The sequence below is a fragment of the Populus nigra genome, chromosome 2, assembly GCF_951802175.1.
Source record: "Populus nigra chromosome 2, ddPopNigr1.1, whole genome shotgun sequence".
Classification (NCBI taxonomy): Eukaryota; Viridiplantae; Streptophyta; class Magnoliopsida; order Malpighiales; family Salicaceae; genus Populus; species Populus nigra.
Genome location: NC_084853.1, coordinates 23108033 through 23129890, shown reverse-complemented (window position 1 = coordinate 23129890; position 21858 = coordinate 23108033). Strand labels below are relative to the sequence as shown.

Genomic DNA, 21858 nt, shown 5'->3' with positions numbered 1-21858 from the left:
TTCTCTTCTGCCTTTCTCCTGTTCTTCAATGGAACAATCTCCATTGCTTTACATGTTCACATAAAACTGCAAATTTCAACAAATAAGAAGGTACCCATTTCAGTACTATTCTTCTCTTTCATGTACAGTTTAATTAATATTTTCAGCACATTTAAATCTTGTAGGAAATATTCTTAATCTTTTTTTGTTCATTTCCCTTTATTTATCTATGTGAATTATACATGCATTCATTATTGATGATATATATTGATTGTTTGATTGAATTGGTTCTTTGTTTGATTGATTGATTCATCGTATTAGAATAGTTGAATTTTAATATTGTTTAATGGATGATTATGCATGAAAGATCAATGTGAATTGTGGCACATTGATTTTCTTGTGGATTTAGCAAGATTTGTAACATCAAGTGGAATTAATTGTAGATACACATTTTTTATGACAATTGTTAGCTGGTAGTGAAGAAAGGGAATTTATGTATGGTCTTTGCTAATTGGAGAGTCATGAAAAGCCTACCCTAAATGCCTGTTGGAGAACTCTAAGTTGTTCTCGTGTCTGCTTTCTCTTCATTGCTATCTCATCAGGTTCCTGCAACATCTCCTCAAACAAATTCTCCCTGTTTCAGGAAGACATAGAAGAAATCAGGACCAATGACTAAAATCAATGTAAAACATTATCGTACCTGTAAAGTTTTCTAATGAAGACATTGTGCAGTTCATGCTTTGTATGGTTTACCTACATGATGAATCCAAGTGACATCAGAACTAAAAGAATATGACAAATTACATCCAACTATCCTAGCCGAGATGACCCCAAATGTTCTTTCATTTTGAATTTTAGTAGTACAATACTTAAAACATTAGAGAACCTGTCCAAATTGCCATTCCATCATGGTAGTTTTTCTAGTGGTGGTGGTGGTGGAAACAAGAGAGTTTTGGAACATTTTGAAAATATAAACATTATGCAGTTGCAGACAATGTTAGGATAAGATTGATACTAGTTCTATAGGCCATGCTGCCATACCCAATAACTCTTGTTTCTTTAGTTGAACTTTTTAAGAGAAAAGAGTTACAAAAAATCTTGCAAGTATAATTTTTTTTCTTTTATTTTGGTGAACAGAACTTCATGTTATTAACAGCAAAAATTACAGAAGAACAAGATGACCATAAAGATGGTAGATAACATACCCAAAAAGAGAGCAGATATGAATAAAAACAAGAAACAAAATAGTGAAAAACCAATAGAAAGGCCCAAAATAAGATGAGAACACATAATAGCCATGTGTAAGTGTAATAGTAATTATACAAAGGCCACAAGAAAGTAACAGGTAAACCGACATTGGTTAAGAATTACCAGAAAGTGCATAATTGCTTTTGGTATGGAGTCCTCAATATTTTTCCGAACAATGTCATAGTATGATCTCAACAGCAATTTTGTGACTACAATTTCTATAGACTCATGCTCTGAATGGTTTTCTGAAGGCCTCAAGACAGTTGGGGGCTAAAAAACCACAAAAATTTTCTTGTTAGGATAAAATGCATTGAGAATTAAAAAAAAAAAGGAAATCAGATTATGCTTATAAGCTAATCAGGACTAGTATTAGAGACAACATACCTCTCTTAAATGAATCAGAGACAAGCTTTGTTCCAAGGGTTCTATGCTCTGAGCAGGTTCGTTGTATGACTTGCTTGTTGAATTTTCTTTAGCATACATTCGAGAATGATCACCTCCACCAAATATTGATGAGATACCCCAACTTGAAACATTTGTATTGCCTGATAAAACAATTTAAGCAGCAACGTCTAAAAATGGATGTGTATATCCAATGGAATTTCTGAGTAGAAAATTACCAGCAGGTGGGACCTTTTCAACTTCTGCCACCGGACGTACTCCCTGTAAGTCATACAAAGACCAGTTTGTCTAATTAGACAGGCTCCATAACAGTATGCACTACAATAAAATTAAAGATTTAAGAATAAACTAGAAAGCAAAAAATGTCATGCCTGATCAGGCATGATCCCATTTACTTGTCTGGCCAGAATACCACGAGTCTTCATACTCCTTTCAGAAGCAGGTGCCTTTTCAAGCTCTATGCCATCCTAATTGACAATAAAAATGAAAAGAATAGGGACCAAAAGAAAAGAATATGGGATCTAACAAACAGTGCTGTCAAAGGTGAAAGGCGCTAAAAGACACCAAGCTTGTAAAATGTTTGAGGTGCGAGGCGCTTGCCCGAATGAACCAAGGCAATATGCTATAAATTAAAAACAAATGTAATATTATATTATATTATATAAATCTAATATATATCTTTCCAATTAAGATTAGATCATTAGAAAATCAAAAGAAAATATAAAATACCATAACATAGTTATATAAAGTTATATTTTTCACCTTTTAAAAAAAAAGATAATTTAAAGTAGTAAGTAGCCAAATAGATTAAAAAGCAAAATTAAATATCAATTAAAAAAAAGATAAATAGGTCAAAACATAAATCAGTTAAAAAAAAATCCAACAAAAAAAAAGAACTTCAAGCAGGCGCTAGCCTTAACACCTTCCACCCACACTCAAGACGCTCGCCTAGGCGGCGCTTCATTGAAACCCAACGCCTGAGGCTAATAAAGGCGATGTGGCCTCACCTCACCTCGCCTGGAGTGCCTATGCAAGTGCCTCTTGACAACACTGCCAACAAGTAAGAAATCAAATAGTGGATACAACAGTGCTGAGCATCATTTGCATAACAGGCATACTTTTTGCCTGGGCATAGCAAGAGAACCCTTTGACGACTTGATCTACTACTGTGCAATCTCCACAGCCTTACTCCCACCAATAAAATTTGGGTGGGAAGTATTTATGTAGTCCATCTGTGAAGAGATGTAAATGTTATGCAATATCAGAGATGGGCTCAACAACACAAGTGCTCATACTGACATGGTAAAGAAACCAAAGAACAGAGAAAGCAAACAGGTTTGGAATTGCAAGGCATATGCGTAACTATCTTTTCGCTATCCAGGAAGAACTTTCAACCACATAGGACAGTAAAAAGGGCCATCATTTGGGAAGTGACCAAAGAGTTGCAGGTTCAAGGTCTAAAAATTACAAAGTTGGCAGGAAAGGTAGGGAAAGAAAATCCTCAAAGGTAGAATAGTCTACAACTCTCAATGCCAACAGAAAGTTTGGTAAAAAAAAAATACAACAGAAAACAAGTAAACAAAATGAAGGCACAAGGATTGAAAGGAGAATGGAGATACAAAGCATTATTAACCAGAAAACTTTACCAATAAGATTTTGAAAAATATTGGTATGAACATACCTCCATTTCAATAATATGTCCAATCATTGTCTCTGATGGTTCAAGACCATCTCACAAAAAGTTTCCAATAACTTCATCCATGCGCTTTCTTAGAACAGGAAATCGCTGAAGTTCATTCACTAGACAGTAATGGCTAATCTGGAGAGAAATTTCATTTGAAGATTCAACAGTGCAAATGCTAATTCTAAAACAGCCTCAATCACAACATTCGTACCCTTATTAATTCATTGTATATAAACCTGGCACACTGAAGGCTTGGATCTAGTAAACGAGCTATTTGCTTCCTGATTAGAACTTCAAATGGCACCTATATAAATGAAAACCAAAATCATTACACTGCTTGCTTAGAAATAGAAGCCTTTATAAGATACAAAAGTTAAAACACAAAAAAAAAAAAGATTCCACGTGTAAAGAAGAAAAGTAACCCTTTTTATTTGAGAAAAAGAAATAATAAACCAACCTCTGGTACAAACAATGGAGTTCTAGGACCAGTGGCATTCTGAATGATAGTTTGAATGTCACCATCAGTCAAGTCCTCACAAGGATCGACCTCCTGCATAGCAAATTATGTAACATCAGATTCAGTCAATTCAGTAATGAGCAGCAAATTACAGTCATTTTTTGCCCAAAAGCACTTGTCACGCTGTCCGCAGGCTGGTAGCTAAGTCACCCAAGCAACTGAATTTTATTGAACAAAACAAGCTTATTGTACTAGAAATATCATTTTAACCTCTCATTGTTTAAAATGAAAGAAGCAAAGGCTTTTTAAACCTGTAACTGGTGACTATTATTCAAAGATCTAAAAATATTAGTTATTTAAAAGCACAAAAGTAGCAGAATGGTATGACCATACCTTAAATAAATCATTTAAGTATGAGAGTAGCTAAATTTTTGGAAATTGAGAGTAGCTAAATTTTTGGAAATTGTAAATTAAAACCATAGAAACTACTTATTTTGGAACTCCATGAATAAAAAAGATAAGATAAAAGACATGATAAAATATACAAAGGAACCATAAACATGAGAGTAACAATTTTTTTACTATCATTTAAATGAATTCACTAACTTTAATGGGTGAAAGAACAGAGCAGATCTCTTGACAGATAAGTGTAAAATGCCATAATGGCAGGATAGCAGAGCGCATACAAGCATAGCCATGTGGGCTTTTGTACAACTTTCCATAGTCTAATTACATTATAGTTTCTATGGCACCACAGAGTAAAAATTCTTAACTACAAAAACAGATGCACAAAAACACTTGTAAACAACCGTCTCTATCTTCATGGTTTCATGACATCCTAGAAACCCCATTCCATGTAAAAAGTGATACTCAGGTTTGCACCATAAATGAATAGTTCCATTTAATTTATGTGAGAAGAACCAAGAAAGTTAAAGCTGATTTAACAAACCAATGTGGCATTGGTCCAGAGGTTAAAGATTCAAACATAAGGCTCTACAACTTGGAGTGCCCACATCCAAATCCCCTCCCCAAAAAAAATTATTATCCCTGAAAAAAGGGCTTGTTTTACTAGATTTACAATAGGTAATCAGGCTTTCACTCTATTCAAATGAACCAGATGGAACATTACTCTCATGAAGGAGAAAATGCCAAGCATGCACATGGAACTGATAGAAATTTGTTACATCAATCCTATTAAATGACCACTGTTGACAAGGAAGAACATGAAAATGTTAATATACACACCTCTAAACTCTTCACAAAGATTGATTGGAAAATATAGTGAATTCGTGCTCCTCCGGCAAGCTCAGATGTTGACATTTCTTCATTTTTGCCCTCTATCATTGAAGAAAATGCTGTTTCCAACAAGAAATTGGCACACATTAATGATCTTAAGCATGAATAAGAAACGATCGAATATCTATGAAGAAGACATAATTCAAAATGTGAGTGAAAAGAATAACAAGAATTACCTTCAGAATATTTTGAAAGAATATTCAGAATAAGAGTTCCTTGTCCACCCTATTATTTACAAAAAGTAGTATAACAAGTTAATTAAAACAATAATATAAAAACATACTTTGACAAGAGTGGACGACTAGAACCTTCTGAAAACACAAGGAACAGTCACAAAATAAGAACTCAAGTGTAATAAAATTATGAATGTCAAGCATTAAAAACCAATAACACTACAAAAAAAAGGACAATTGTCAAGGCAAAGCATCAGCTCAGACAAGTAATATAGTCGGATACCAGAAATCATAAAATTATTTGAAAATAATCTCAATCAAGTTGCAGGGACACTCAGAAAAAAAATTAAGTAAACAATACATGCCTTTGATTCCGTAATTTCTCCATAGCTTGCATGTTCTTTTGCTACAGAAACCAAAGCAGAACTTATGCGTGATTTCAGCCCTGGAAGTATTGATTTTATATGCTGCACTAGAATCTGGAGGGAAAAGTAACAAAATAAGGTTCATTCAGAGGGGAAAAAATCCTATGAAAGTCCTAGCAATAAATGCAGAACACAAGGAATCTACTTTGAAATGATGTCCCTTAAGGTATTCTGAAAGTAAATAATGCTGCAAAAATTCTACCTGATTCAGCTTCTTCGCCAGCTGAGGAACGCCACAGCGATCAGCTAGACCATTATATACCTATAGAACAGCATGTGAGTAAATAAAGCAATAGATTACTGTAATTGATTTTGCAACAAATTAGGTATAACAATAAGGAGATAAGGCAGTCATACTGGACGACTACGGAAGAACAACTCCTCCGCAGCAAGTGCATCCTTGATGCTCCGATTGAGTATGATATCCTGCATCAGCACCAGGATAGCCATTCGAAAGATTAGTCCATGAGTGGTCTAGAATGTCATGGTTCGTATTTCAACAGGAAGTCACATCATGTGCAATATATTATGGTCCTAACATGCACAGCCAGGAAAATTTCATATAAGTTGAAAAGGCTTGCCAGATAGGTTGATATGTCTTCAAAATGTATCCCATGACATAAGAATATTGAAAATCAAAAGATCAAGAACAAGAAAAGATTTTAAAATACTGAAAAGGAAAACAAACCATATAGAAAATTCTTATTTTTAATGATTACCAGTACTGGATATTAGTTTCTACATTCAACCAGTAAAGCGTCAGAAAAAAAAACAATACCAACACAATTTCTTATGGGAAAAACAGGTGCAATGAGCAAAACAAGTAAAGCATATTAAAAAACAAAAACAACTGCCAAAATAATTTATCAACCACTTCACCAAGTATCAGCAAAGCAATAACATAAAAGGAGGAATAAAAAAAAAAGAAAAAGAATGAGGTAACAAGGCAGGGCCCAGAAAAATAAGATGCAGAAGGACGCGCCATTAAACCACTATCATGCACTATTCCTACGTAGTTACATGATTACCTCTTGACTACGATTCACAACACCAACATAACCAAGTCTAAGGGGAATCACTTTTCCAAGCAAAGGATTACGAGCATTAGTGCCTCTGTCCATAATGTCCAACTGAGTCAAAAGAAAAAACATGAAAATCCTTCTAAGGAGCAACCAAGATGCTGTAGATGTTAAAACACACAAAAAACATGATGTTAAAGTTGCAAGCTCACCTTCGTGATTATTCCAATGGTTCTATAACCTGTCAAAAAAGATTAGCATAAGTTAAACAAGATAAGCATGACAAAGTCACCCAGGCAGGATATCAAAGGCACACTTACCATCAGGATCTGCAATTCCTGCAATCTGAAGAGCATCTGAGTTTGCTAAATCTGAATTTGCTGCTGTAACAGCTAGAATCAGACAGCTTGGTTTTTTAATATATGACATGATCATAGTTCTAATTCGTGCTTCAATATCGGAGGGTTGATCACCCACAGGAACCTTTGTTATACCAGGTAGATCGACAAGTGTAGTATTAAGAACATTTGGTGAAAAAATCTTCAAACGAATTTGCTTGTCAGAGACACCTTTGTTGCCTCTTGCTTCCTTAGCAGTCTCAGCCTGCAATCAAATCAATATTATTGAATAATGAGCTGACTGGTTATTGAAAGTGAAATTTATTAAGTGGATATCAACAATCAATGAACCAAACCCTTATGTACAGTAAAATATTACTAAGTTGAGAAAATCTATTAGAGCCACGCATGTAACAAAAACTTGATTAAACATGAATATTACCCTATTCAATACAAAGCTAAAAGAGCAGTTAAAAAAAAACCTGCATAGTCAATAAATTGTGTTGGTACTTAGCAATTAACAAGAAGACTGTTCTTTTATATTAATTGGACTTTATCACTTCCATTTTTACATTGCAATATCTATATCAAATGCTACCCAAAGTACAACCAAACAAGTTTTGTTCTGATAAACAAGTAAAAACTTTTCAAAATAAGGGTTTTTGCCTCTAATGTAAACAAGGCTCTTCAAGTACTTAGAGAAAAATCCACATGCCTAATCCCTAAGTGCTAGTTCCGCAACTCCGACAGCATAAACAATGTGAAATAACTCCAATATCACTTCAAAAGTAAACAAATTATAAATTTAACAAACATGTGAAACAAAAACGATAATTTCCAGAAAACATGCAATATTTTTTCCTCACTCAATTTCATTAAGAAATTTTCAAAAAACCTACCATTATAAGTTAATCACTCCCCATAGAACCATCCAAGCAAAATGTCCAATCTGAAACAATCTAATCAGTTGGAATTTATTTATAACCACCCTCCCTACCTCTCCAAAAATTCAAAAAAAAAAGGTTTTCAATGGTTCCCAATAACAAAATCACTTAACCATTCAACTACCAAAATCAACTAAATACATCATTTAGTACACTCAATAAAATCACTCAAGCAAAATTACACTAACAAACCAAAACAAATCACAGTATAACTATTAATTAATTCAAATTACCTCCCCATTCATACATTCCTAAACACCAACTAAAAACTTCGTCAATTTTTTTCCTTTACACTTTTCCTTAAACTATTAGCAATTGAATTGCTAAAAGAAACTCTGAACTTAACTACACCTTGAAATTCTCCCAATTTTTTACACCTCAGTTCAACTATTACAAAACAGAAGACCTGCAAGCCCACACACAGAGAAATAATAAAAAAAAAATCAAAATTGATCTCTTAAGACATTTACAATACAGGAACAAAACACAAATACTATTTCATGCAATCCAGACCTTAATTTCTCCATGTTTTTGTTCAACTATTACTAATAAAAACAACACGCACTCCATGATATATACATACACCTCCTCATTCAACAAAACCATTCTTTAATTTCTCAAAACTCTCTCCAATCATCAACGGTTCCGAACACACAAACATCTCAGAAATTACTATTAAACTCTTAAATGGTTATAATAACCTAACCTGACAGCAAACGAATTTCATGATATAATTTCGCTAGTGAAATGAACAGTAATTTTGATTGCTTGGGAGTTGTAGGGCCTTATTTTCTATAAAATATCTTCAACAATCACAAATTACAGAAACACCACAAAATAAAACTCGAAAACTGAATTCACAAACACACAAAATCTACGACAAAAAGTCATAATCCAACAACTCCGCACCTGAATTTCGTTCCGGATCTCGGAAAAATCATAAAACCGTTTCCCAGGCAAATGCAGAAACTCTCCCCACTCATCTTCACCACTACCGTCACCTTTCCTTTTAGTCTGCAATAACTGGAAAACCAGCGGTCACCGAGTACAAATCTCGTTTCCACGTGGCAAGAAAACTCTCCCAACAAGTGCTTCTAAAACCTCCTGGCATGCTGGTTGGTTGGATTCGGTTTCCTCATTGAGAAGGGGTGTGTGCGCTACAACAATGGCTGCTGCCGGTCCTGGGAAAGGTCTAGGTTCCCTCTTCCTCTTTGTTTTTTGTCACTACTTCCCTCTAACTCTCTTCTCATTCAGTACCCAGGAGGTTTGAATGCAGCTGAGGTTTAATCAAGTTGTCTTTGGGAAGGAGGAAGAGTAATAAGAGCATGCAGCTGCTGCAACCGGTTTTTTAGAAGAAAAAAGGCCACCTTGTCAACACCCAAGAGAAAATATAGGTATATATATAAATGGATGATGCAGTTTTCGCTGCCGATTTTAGTTTTTGCTGCCGATTTCATGATTGGCAGCGACGCAGTTTTCGCTGCCGATCTCAGTTTTCGCTGCCGATTTCAGGATCGGATGCGACGCAGTTTTCGCTGCCGATTCCTGCATCGGCAGCGACGCAGTTTTCGCTGCCGATTTCTGCATCGGCAGTGACGCAGTCACTGTTCAAAAATAAAATAAAATAAAATTAATTAACTTAAAGAGCTGGGAGGGAGGGGTGAAACCGGTTTTAGATAAACCAAAACAAGGATAAGAACACATCTAAACCAACCCCCAAACAACCCACCTCATTTCATGGGGAGTATAAATACAAGGAGGAGAGAGAGAGGATGATCCATCCTCTTCCCAGAATAGCAGCTGCATGTCGTTCTTCCCTTCCTCTTTCACAACAGAAATCTAAACCAAACCAGTATAGAGGGCTTTGTGAACGTGTGAGGGTAAGATGAGACCTTGAGAGAAGACTGGACAGCTGCCTAGAGGAGAGGAAGAAGAGGGCTGGAAAACGTGAGAGGAAGAAGAAGGAGGAGAACCAGCAAGAGAAGAGAAAGAATAGTGTCAAACCTTCCTCAAACTTAGTTAGTTTCGAAAGGTATGGGTCATGAAACTCCCTTCCTCTTCCCCTTAAGACCAAAAAATGGAAATAAAGAAGAAAAACCCTAAGGAAATTGACCTAAGACCTAAGCTAGCTGTGAAGTAAACTGAAATTAACTAAGAGAACAAGGAAACTGAAATGAAATGAAGCCAATTTCAGAACATCTAACAAAGAAATATGAATAAAATGGAAATAACAAATCATGGTAGAGGGCTGACTTTAACTAGGGGGTTGGCCAGCATACATGTGTGTGTTCTGTTGGGATTTGTTGAAGGATTATGTGCTGAAATTGATGGTTTTGGTGTGTGTGTGTTCTGCTGGAATTTATTGAAAGATTATATGCTGAAATTGATGGTTTTCAATGTGTGTGTTTTGCTGGGATTTTGTTGAAGGATTAGGTGCAGAAATTGATGGTTTCAATCTGTGTATTCTGCTGGAACTTAGTGACAGTGTATATGCTGGGGTTGTTAAAGCATGTGTTGTGTGTGTGTTCATGCCGAATTGTGTGTTGTGCAGCGAAACTCTGATTCGCTGCCGAAACTGTGTCAGCTGCAGCGAATTTGTGATTCACTACCGAAACTGAGTCTTCTGCAGCGAAGTAGCGTTCGCTGCCGAATTGTGTGTTATGCAGCGAGACTCTGATTCGCTGCCGAAACTGTGTCAGCTGCAGCGAATTTGTGATTCGCTGCCGAAACTGAGTCTTCTGCAGCGAACTAGCGTTCGCTGCAAAATTGTGTGTTATGCAGCGAAACTCTGATTCGCTGCCGAAACTGTGTCAGCTGCAGCGAATTTGTGATTCGCTGCCGAAACTGAGTCTTCTGCAGCGAACTAGCGTTCGCTGCCGAATTGTGTGTTATGCAGCGAGACTCTGATCGCTGTCGAAACTGTGTCAGCTGCAACGAATTTGTGATTCGCTGCTGAAACTGAGTCTTCTGCAGCGAACTAGCGTTCACTGCCGAATTGTGTGTTATGCAGCGAGACTCTGATTCGCTGCCGAAACTGTGTCAGCTGCAGCGAATTTGTGATTCGCTGCCGAAACTGAGTCTTCTGCAGCGAACTAGCGTTCGCTGCCGAATTGTGTGTTATGCAGCGAAACTCTGATTCACTGCCGAAACTGTGTCAGCTGCAGCGAATTTGTGATTCGCTGCCGAAACTGAGTCTTCTGCAGCAAACTAGCATTCGCTGCCGAATTGTGTGTTGTGCAGCGAGACTCTGATTCACTGCCGAAACTGTGTCAGTTGCAGCGAATTTGTGATTCGCTGCCGAAACTGAGTCTTCTGCAGCAAACTAGCATTCACTGCCGAATTGTGTGTTGTGCAGCGAGACTCTAATTCGCTGCCGAAACTGTGTCAGCTGCAGCGAGTTAGCATTCGCTGCCGAAACTGAGTCTTCTGCAGCAAACTAGCATTCACTGCCGAATTGTGTGTTGTGCAGCGAGACTCTGATTCGCTGCTGAAACTATGATGGCTGCAGCGAAATTGTGATTCGCTGCCAAATTGTGTGTTGTGCAGCGAAACTCTGATTCGCTGCCGAAACTGTGTCAGCTGCAGCGAATTTGTGATTCGCTGCCGAAACTGAGTCTTCTGCAGCGAACTAGCAAACGCTGTCGAATTGTGTGTTGTGCAGCGAAACTCTGATTCGCTGCCGAAACTGTGTCAGCTGCAGCGAGTTAGCATTCACTGCCGAAACTGAGTCTTCTGCAGCGAACTAGCATTCACTGCCGAATTGTGTGTTGTGCAGCGAAACTCTGATTCGCTGCCGAAACCATGTTGGCTGCAGCGAAATTGTGATTCGCTGCTGAAACTGTAGCGCCAGCAGCGAAATAGTTTTCGCTGCTGAACTGGCTGTCGGCAGCGAAACAGTTTTCGCTGCCGAATTGGGCAGCCTGCAGCGAACAAGTTTTCGCTGCCGATTTCTAAAATAAGCCTCCTAGGCAAAAATGACTTAAATGCTAGTAACAATTTCATAGTATGATGGTGTAAAATGTGAAACACTTGAATGTGAACATATGAACTCTTGAAATAAGTGAGGTGACGAATGTGATTCAAAAATATAAATGTGCTGATTTATGACCGTTGATGTCTTAGGTGGTGCGGTCGGGATTGGACCATCGTCAAGACAAGAACAACCCACAGGTGGAGCAGGTAGGTGACTTGCACCTTTCTTTTTTTTCATACGCTGATTAATGAAATACTTTAACATGATTATTACCATATTGTGTTAGAACTGATATTAGATCGTCGAACGCTTAAATGTTGACAAATGGTTGATTAGCTTCGGCTAATGGCATCCGAAGGGATGGCCGGGATAAATGAATGATTAGCTTCGGCTAATGGCATCCGAAGGGATGGCCGGGATAAATGAATGATTAGCTTCGGCTAATGGCATCCGAATGGATGGCCGGGACAAAGAATGATTAGCTTCAGCTAATGGCATCCGAAGGGATGGCCGAGACAAATGAATGATTAGCTTCGGCTAATGGCATCCGAATGGATGGCCGGGACAAAGAATGATTAGCTTCGGCTAATGGCATCCGATGGGATGGCCGGGACAAATGAATGATTAGCTTCGGCTAATGGCATCCGAATGGATGGCCGGGACAAATGAATGCTTAGCTTCGGCTAATGGCATCCGAAGAGGATGACCGGGGTGAGTGAATGGTTAACCTCAACAAATGACGCCTTAAGAGGATAGCCGAGTTTAAGATTATGGTTGATTGCAAAAATTGGTGCATTTATATACACTACAAGCTGTTTATACCAAGTACATGAAGAAATTATAAATGACAATGCTTCACTTAACTGCCAGACTGTTTAGTTACCATTATTATTATTTAGTAATTACATTCTCTTAAATGTTTTGTACTGCTGCAGGGACGTCACACCCACGAGATGTCTAGGGAACCCGATACACGGGGACCTACTTTTGCAAGGGATCATGTAGATGCATTCTAAATCACAATTGTATTTTGTATGAATCAATGTACTGAATATATAACTTTTATTAGATCCTTTTTGTTTAAGTTTGTAATGGCTATTAGTAGGATAGGAATGCAAACTCATGTCTATGTGTGTATATTTTTTAATATGAACTTTTAATCATGCAGCCATAATATTACGTGTTTATGTAAGATTCACTTTTAAATGAAATGTTGATTGTATGGATTGTATTTTGATGATGTGAGGGATTAGGTTCGTTGATTATATATATATATATATATATATATATATAAACCGGGTTGTTACAACCTTCTCTCTATCCCTTGCATTTATACTCCCTCTTTAATGAGGTGAGGGTGTTTGGATGTTGGTCAAGAATGTCTTTATCTCTCTTTTGGGTTATTTTGAGACTGGTTTCTATTTAAATTCTTCGCTAGGATAGGCCGATCCCCCTCCTCTAGGTTTTCTTTAGGTTGTCTTGTTTGTCCCCCTAGCTTTTAGCTTTTTTATTAGTATAGGCTAGCCTTTTGCTTAATTTTTTGTTGGGCTTTACATGTGTGGTGGTCTGATGACCAAATGATGGCTTTCATGGTGGTGTTTGAATAGTCTCAGCAGTCCATCCGGTTTCGTGTGGTAAAAGGACATCCGGTTTGACGCAAACAAACCTCTCATTTTCCTTTTATTTTCTCTCTTCTCCTCAATTTTCACACTTGAAATCCAAATTTTCAAAGCAGCAATTCAATGTTTTTTTCCTTCAAATTTAGTCCATGTTTATTTGATTACTATTTGTTTTATTTGAAATTATTTATAGAATTGAATTTTTATTTCAATTTCATCATCCTTTAACTTTCCATCTGTCAAATTTGGTTATCATTTTTTTTATTACTATTTATTTTCTTTTGAATAATTGTTTTAATTGAATTTATTTTTGAATTTCATCCCTTAATATTTTATTTTATTTTATTTTATATCAAATTTTGTCATTATTATTTTGATTGGTATTTGTATTACTTTGAAAAAAAAATAGATTTAAATAATTTTTATATTTTATCATTGAACATTAAATTGGTTGGGAAATGAGCTTCTTGGTTAAACCTAAGTCTAAGATTTCACAGGTCACAAGTTTTGAAGATTAACCAAGGTTTAAGAGATTTATCCGGCGTTACTTGTTTTTTTCCCTTTTTTTAAGCTCATATTGTTCAATTTTATCCTTTAATATTTAGTTCATTGGAGTTTAGTCCATGTTGCTTCTTTTTTTGCTTTCTAAAGGATTTCTTACTAATTTTGAAAATGACCTGAGTTATCTCATGTTGTTTTTGTTGTCGCTTTTTGTTAGATTTAGTTTTTTTAAAAGAGTTTTTGTTTTTTTTTTGAATTAAAATAATCAATTAAATATAAGCACGAAATGCCCATTTCATGATACTTTGCTTGGTTTGCTTTCTGAGTTGCGGCTTTGACGACATGTGCGATCTATTTCGGTGTCGTCATGCAACCTTTGTAATGATGTTAGAACCATCTCGGTGATCTTATTTTGATGGTGAGGCAGCATCCACAGCAGAATGATAATGAGTTTCTAATAGGCTTTTATTCCTTCTCCTCCCAAATATAATATTGCCAAATTATATTTTATAGTTAATTATTGCTGTTTTTTTAAATTTATTTACTATTAATATTTTTTAACTTTATTATTAAATTAACCCATCATTATCATTCGGTCAGCTAGAAACTAACTTCATGTAGTGAGGCTGGTACCTAATTCTAGTTTATATACGTAGAACAGAAGCTAGAATCACAGAGTCATGACTTGCCTACCACACCAAATTAAGTAGTAATTTTTATAACTTCATTTTATATATAATGACCAATAACTTTTCCATGTATAATGTTATATATAGCTAACTAGTTTCTGAAAATGTCCCACGAAATTAAGGTAGGCGTGGGACAACATTTGTAGGGTAATAATCATGTAGATGAATTCAAGATATAATTACACCAAACCTTGAAAAAAATTATTGATCTTTGTATATTAATGTGGCAAATATCAAGCAATCTTCTCTCTTCATATATAATAAAACTAAGGTATTTATAGACGTTTATAAATTCAGAATTAATAAAGATTTATATAATCATTAACTTTTAAACTTATAAAATTAGTCGAGGTACGTATGCGTAAACTAACATGAAAACCCACGTACATTAATAAAAAAAATAGTCATAAAGTATATTTTATGGTCATGTATTAATATATTTAAATCTTGATCAATAATACTTTTCTAATTAATAAAAAATACATTAAGTTTATCTCGTCACATAAGTAAGTAAAATATAAAATAAAAATTAAAACATTCATACCAAGTTAGAAAATATAAAACAAATTCAAAAATAGAAATTTTTTGTACAGGTTAATTATAAACTATTTTTAGTTATACCAATCATAAGATTTGATTTAAAATGCATATACTTGATATCAATGCACATCAAGATCCATCAGGTTGTTCATAAGCTTATGATGTTATAGAAGTTGAATTACATATCATTTGAATCCTTATTATTTTTTAATTAAATCACTTTAATTTCTTAATATAATTATGAAACAAGTGATATTTATTTTAAAAATTGATAGTGCTTAAGCATTTAAATTGATATATTCTATATATTTTAAATTTCATTAATTTCTTATAAAAATTAAGCATTGATACCGGGTTGGAAAAATAATAAAATTATACAACTTTTGGTTTAAATATTTTTAATAAGAAGAGACCTAATACTATTATTGTTTAAACACAATAAATACACAAATAATACTAATAAACATAATTATAATAAATATGACAACACAAAAATAAATTTATAATAATATAATTAAATCATTAAACATTTGATTATACATGACTACTCGAAAAATCAAAACCTATCACCCTTGCAATATGGGACATGCGACTAATTATTGGGTATATCAATAATTCTACTTCTTCCTCTCACAAAAATATAAGAACTACCATGAAAATAATTTATAAACCCCATATATGGTGGAGATATAGACCTACAACTTCGAGCAAATTGAATAATTATTTGTAGAAGTAGAATCTGAATTGCTTGTCCCATAGGTCTATCAAAACTAATTTGACTAATTGCGTTGCTTGGTGCTATGATCTTTTTGGTTCATACACAGAAAGGGAAAACGTTTGGCATTAGTTTTGAAAATAGTTATATTACCTATCTGATCGTATTTTATTCCGGGTTGTATATTTTTATTTATTTTTAAATAATTATATATAATGGTTTTTTCAACCCACTTCTATATTTAAAAAAAATTAAGTTTATAAAAACATTTATGCATACATATAATCAAATAAACAAAACTATATATGTAAATAAATAAATAAATAAAAAATCATTAACGATACCTAAAAATAGAACTTGAAAAATTAAGACACATATATAAATCAAGATATTTAATCTCGAAAGACAGGATATTCACCTAGTTGTGCTTGCTAAATTTTTTATTAAAATAAATTTTTAGGTTAAAAATAAGGATTTTGATTTTTAGCTTAAAATTCATAACGTTAGCGTAATTGGTAATGAGTTTCGGTGGGTAATAAATAATAAGGAAAATGATGAAATTATCCCAAGGAATTAGTGTGGTGATAAATGGTAATCTATAAGAAAATATAATACAAAGAAAAAGGGCAACAGTGATGGTACAAATATCAGTTAAAAAAAATCAGTAATGTTACTATGAAACAGTAATAAGCCACGTAAAGAAATAAAAAATAAAATAAAAGAATTATATTTTTAAAAAATGGTAAAATGACCCCAAGATTTTAGAGGAATAATTGATATGATTTATGTAAGGATTAAACAAGAAAAATTAGAATTTTGCGTAAAATCAACTCCCAACAAGTTTTATGATATTGAACATAACTCTCGATTTGACTGTTGGATCGGGCTGAAAGTTTATGAGTAACATCCTGACATGTTCAACCTTATGTAAAACTTTCAGATAGTAGTCGAACAAAATATTAAAGAAAATAATACCATGTAGACTTAATAATGGTATTTTCATAAATATATGGAAAAATTTAGTTCTTTCTCTCTTTATAAGTGACGGGTCTGCTAGATAAAAAATGAGAGGAGGAGAGAAAATTGAAGGAAAAAACATGGAAGTGGGGAGTGAATGAGTGATTCTAACTAAAAATACTAAAAGAAACAAATGAAATAAGAGAGAGCAAGAGAGATAGTAATTTAAAGTGAGGTTTTAGTGAGAGAAAGTGAAGAATCTTGAGAAGGAAAATGATGAATAGTAAATTGGCTAATGCAATGACATATGATTTGGGTTCAAAACATATAGGTAAGTTATTTTTATACAAGAATTTCATATTTAATTATGTTTTAGATGTGTTTCTTGTGATAAATGATTATGATGATGGGTTTAAATGGTGTTGTTAAAGAAAAATAAAATTATAGGAGATGAAAAGATTTTAGAGAGTACGTAGCCAAAATAGATAAAAAAAAAAGGGAGAATTATGGAACTAGAGTGTGTTTAAGTTTTGCATATATTTAGTATATAATGGTGTGTTGATGATGGTTAGAATTAGATTAAATAAATTATCAAATTTCAATTGATTTTCTTGCTAGTATATTATGAATTTGAATATATGTAAAATGTTGAAGGATTGTATTAATGGGTTAAGATTTATAAATTGAGTTGGATAAATATGTTTAAGGAGGAATTTATGAGTAATTAAAGATCGAATTATGGAGACCCTAATGAGATAAATGATTTATGGTTATGCAATTAGTTTAATTGATTAGGAGTTTTGTTTTTATATGAATGTGTTTAACAATAATGGGTGGGAAAGATTATGGAACTTCTTAGTAGGAAATGTTAGAATATATATATCAAAGTTAAAACTTTAAAACGATAGAAATTAGAGCTGGTTTCTTCAGGAAAGTTATAAATATGGATGTTATCTTTCAAATAAAATTGGCCTTGATTAATTTGGAGTGATATAACTCTAGATATGAGCTACAAATCGAGAAAATATCTAAACTGAACTAACTCCTAGATAGATTTCTGATGCCACTGTAATTGTCGATTTTAAACTTGAAAATGATGGAGTTTGGAGTTAGTTTATTTATTAAAGTTGTATATATGAATGTTATATTTCAAATGAATTTTTACTTGATTAAATCAAAATTATATAATTTTATATATAAGCTAAACAATAAGTAAAGGCCCAAACCGAACTAAATCTTACTTGACAGATTTGTTGTTTAACTTCTGGTTGGGTTTGGGACTTGATATTGATAAACTTTGAAACTTTCTCCTGCATTAAAGTTGTAAATAAATGTGTTACATTTCAGTTTAGACAAGTTTTAATTTATTTGGAGTTATGGAACTCCATATATGGATGAAATACTAAAGAAGGGTCAGGTTGTATACCACTTGACAAATTTTCCTGATTTAGATAGATTTGAGACTAGATAATGACATAATTTTGGAAATGTTCCTTCATGAAATTTGTACTTGAAGATTTTAATTTTCATTAGAAACTAACCTTGCTTGATTTAGAGCTACAAAACTCCAATTAGGGACCAAACAACACAAACAAGTCATGCAATAAACAAATTGTATATGGGTGTGAAATGAGTAATTTAGGGTATGCTAATAATTGAATTTGATTTCTCTTCCTTCTTAACAACTAAAGATTTTGAAATAAATGAATACCGTAGATGGAATTTTAGTATGAACAAGAGCTATTGATTGTGAAATTGAATCTTGTTGTGGTATAGGAGAGGCTGCAGAGATAAGATAGCAGAAATACACACACTAACCTATGGTAGGTGCCTTGCACCTTAATCTTTTTATTTTGTAAAATCTTTAAGAGTTAGTTTATTGTCATTTCTTTAAATGTGTTTGCACGCGTGTGTCTATGTGTGTGTGTGTGTGTGTGATTGTGTATAACAAGGGAAAAAAGTGATCAACTAGCTTCCCTAAATAGAGCTAGAGGCGTTAGTATCCTAACTATCGGGTTAATGATAGTATAACTAAGATATAATGTGATAGTTGTTGCCTCAAAGTGAAATTTGTGTTTTATGAATAAAATATCAAATTCTTGATTAATAAAGTGATTTTTATTGTATATACAGTTGTTGTGTAAATGCAGGAATATATATATATATATATATATATATATATATATATATATATATATATATGGAGATATTAGTGACTGATGATGGGCTATTAGAACTAGTGACTCATAAATGGGCTAAGGGCATGAATTGATTGATGTCTAGGATAATTGATTTGGTAAGATGGTTCCATTGTGCCATATGATTGATTGAAAATTTGATTTATGATCATGATATATTATTGAAAAATAAAATGATGTTCTGTAGGATTGATTACAAGGTTTTGGTTATGATATGTATTAACTTCAAGACCAAGATTATGAGTTGATTAGTGGTCCCGTATGTAACCATTAATGCCTAAATCATTGACTCGTCAGATTATTCATCATATTATTAAGGAGGCGTTGTATAATATTTAACAGTTAATATAAAACTAATGTGGTGTAATCGTGTTAATGATACTAAACGTTGGATCAATAAAATTGAATTAATGAAAACCTAATCCTCGTAAAGGGTGAAGACAAAGTTTGTATTAGCTAGGAAGAATACATGAACTGATAAATCCAAGTGGTGAAATGGAAGATGGCTTTCATGACAAAAAGGATAATGGTATAGTTCAAAATTTAGATTAGAAATTATAAAAATAAAAGTTCATTGACCATTGTGATATAATATAGTTGAGGGTATTAATGATGTATGTATATTGTATTTCAAATTATTTTGATAAAATATAATTAATACTTTGAGAATGAAATTCTATTAGTAGTGGCAATGTCTATTTATGACCAGTGGTTTTCAATTGTTCTATTCAATGTTAAAAGACAAGAAAGTTCAACTAGAATATGAGTTATGTAAGGGTAAATTTGCTATGATAATCTTAATTTTATGTTAAATGAACTACCAAAGTCAGAAATTAAATATGAATTAGCTATGTGGAATTTAGTAACAAGTAAATTTGTTGAAGCTTAGATAGTTGTATAATTATATAAGATAATCATAGAACAATGTTATTAATGTGTTTGACCTGAATTGTTATGAAATTGTTGAGATGATGTCCTGAAGTCAAGCATTTTAAATAATGAAAATTGAGAGATGAAACTTAAATGAACAAATCTTTTTGTTAGTATTCTTATAGATAATACAAGTGTTTGAAAGCTGAATAATGCTGACGATTAGCAAAGCACCACGGGACACTCTCAGCGCTCCTTGAAAGTTTTATTTGATCAAAATGATACGGACCGGCAATCCTGACTGGAAATTGGACATCAATTTTCATAATAGCACATAGGTCAAAAATATATATGTATTAAGGGTTGCTGTTGATAGAAGCGCCCCCCCTGTTATTCTTCATGGAGCCTCGTAAAAAAATGCAATTATAACCCTATACTATATCAGAGAAACAGAGATATGGAGGGGAGCAACACAACTTCCGGTTTGCTTATGTCTTTCTAAGCCATCTTTGAAAGTTGGGATTTCAATAATCTGGAAGTTGCGTGCGTAAGGTGACTTAGAAATTCAAAGAAATATAATATGCCTGGACACTTTTAGAAATTGACCAATATGCTCGATCAAATGGCTTAAAAGTCTAATGTTGGATAGAGACCTGGCATGTAAGCATGTCCACTTCCATTAGAATCAGCATATAGATGTGGTTGTAGCTCCCCTGGGTGGGATGACTTCCGGGACTTCGGGTTCTTAGGAGAAGCTGTGTAGGAATCACTGGAACCACTGCTATACATTGTTGATGTTGGCAGTCCATGGATCTTTGGCAATCCTGTGGAATCAGAACTCAAACTGTATCCTCTTTCAACAGTTTCAGCTTCCAAAGGCAATTCATCCAATGTCCGAAAAGAAAGAATACAGCTTTTTAGATTTGATATTTTTTTATATATTTTGACCTTCAATACCTGGTTCATCATGATGGATCTTCTTGGTTTGTTTTGGTATAGATTCCATGGGGTTATCATGTTCTCATGCCTTGTATCACGGGTTTCGCAGTTTAACTACGGTAAATCCAAGTTTATCTAATGTGTAACCAGAACAAACAAAAAAATACTATGTCGTTTAATATATCAGTATTTCAGTATTTTTTTTATAAAAATTGTCCAATACACACCAAGTTTTTGACTTCATAACATCTATATTTTTTTTAAGTTTGGAAAAGAGTTATTTAACCCCTTCATAGTGTGGGAAAAAAAACTAGTGACTAAACGAAGGGGTGTTTTTCCTTTCCAACGTTGCTCGAAAAACTAGCTTTGAAGGAAAAAAAAAAACATAACATGGTTTGATAAAAATCACGGTAAAAAAGTGCCGCATTTAAAAACAAACATTGAAAATTAGTCGGCATAAATTCCAATGAAGAGAATAACAAAAAACAAAGAGAGAGAGAAATGAATATGATCATGATCATGAACCACACAAAAAAATCCAATGACAGCACCCCCGTACCGTAAAAACAAATCTTAATAAAACGAATCTAACATCATAAAAAATAATCACTAATAATGACCACCACATGTGCTTTCTCAAACACGGCAGGTGGCTCACCCGCAACTTTTACCTTTCGTCATAAGCAATATTTTATTTTTCGGGGCTAATTAAAGCACGAGAGAATGAAATAGCCAAGGCCCATGTATAGCCTAGAATCCAACATACATAGTATCAGGAGGAGCACCTCATGCCAGCCCAAGAGTACAAATTAACCACCGAGTCCGAGCCCTACCTCTCTCTTTTTATCCCCTCCCGAGATTTTAAAAGACCAATGCCCAATGCTCTTGTAAG

At 33.9% G+C, this 21858-nt stretch overlaps 1 pseudogene; it reads right to left on the bottom strand.

The window, feature by feature from the left end:
- Positions 1 to 498: 498 nt before the first annotated feature.
- Positions 499 to 21033, bottom strand: LOC133682887 (dynamin-related protein 3A-like; annotated as a pseudogene).
- Between the last annotated feature and the right edge of the window lie 825 nt (positions 21034 to 21858).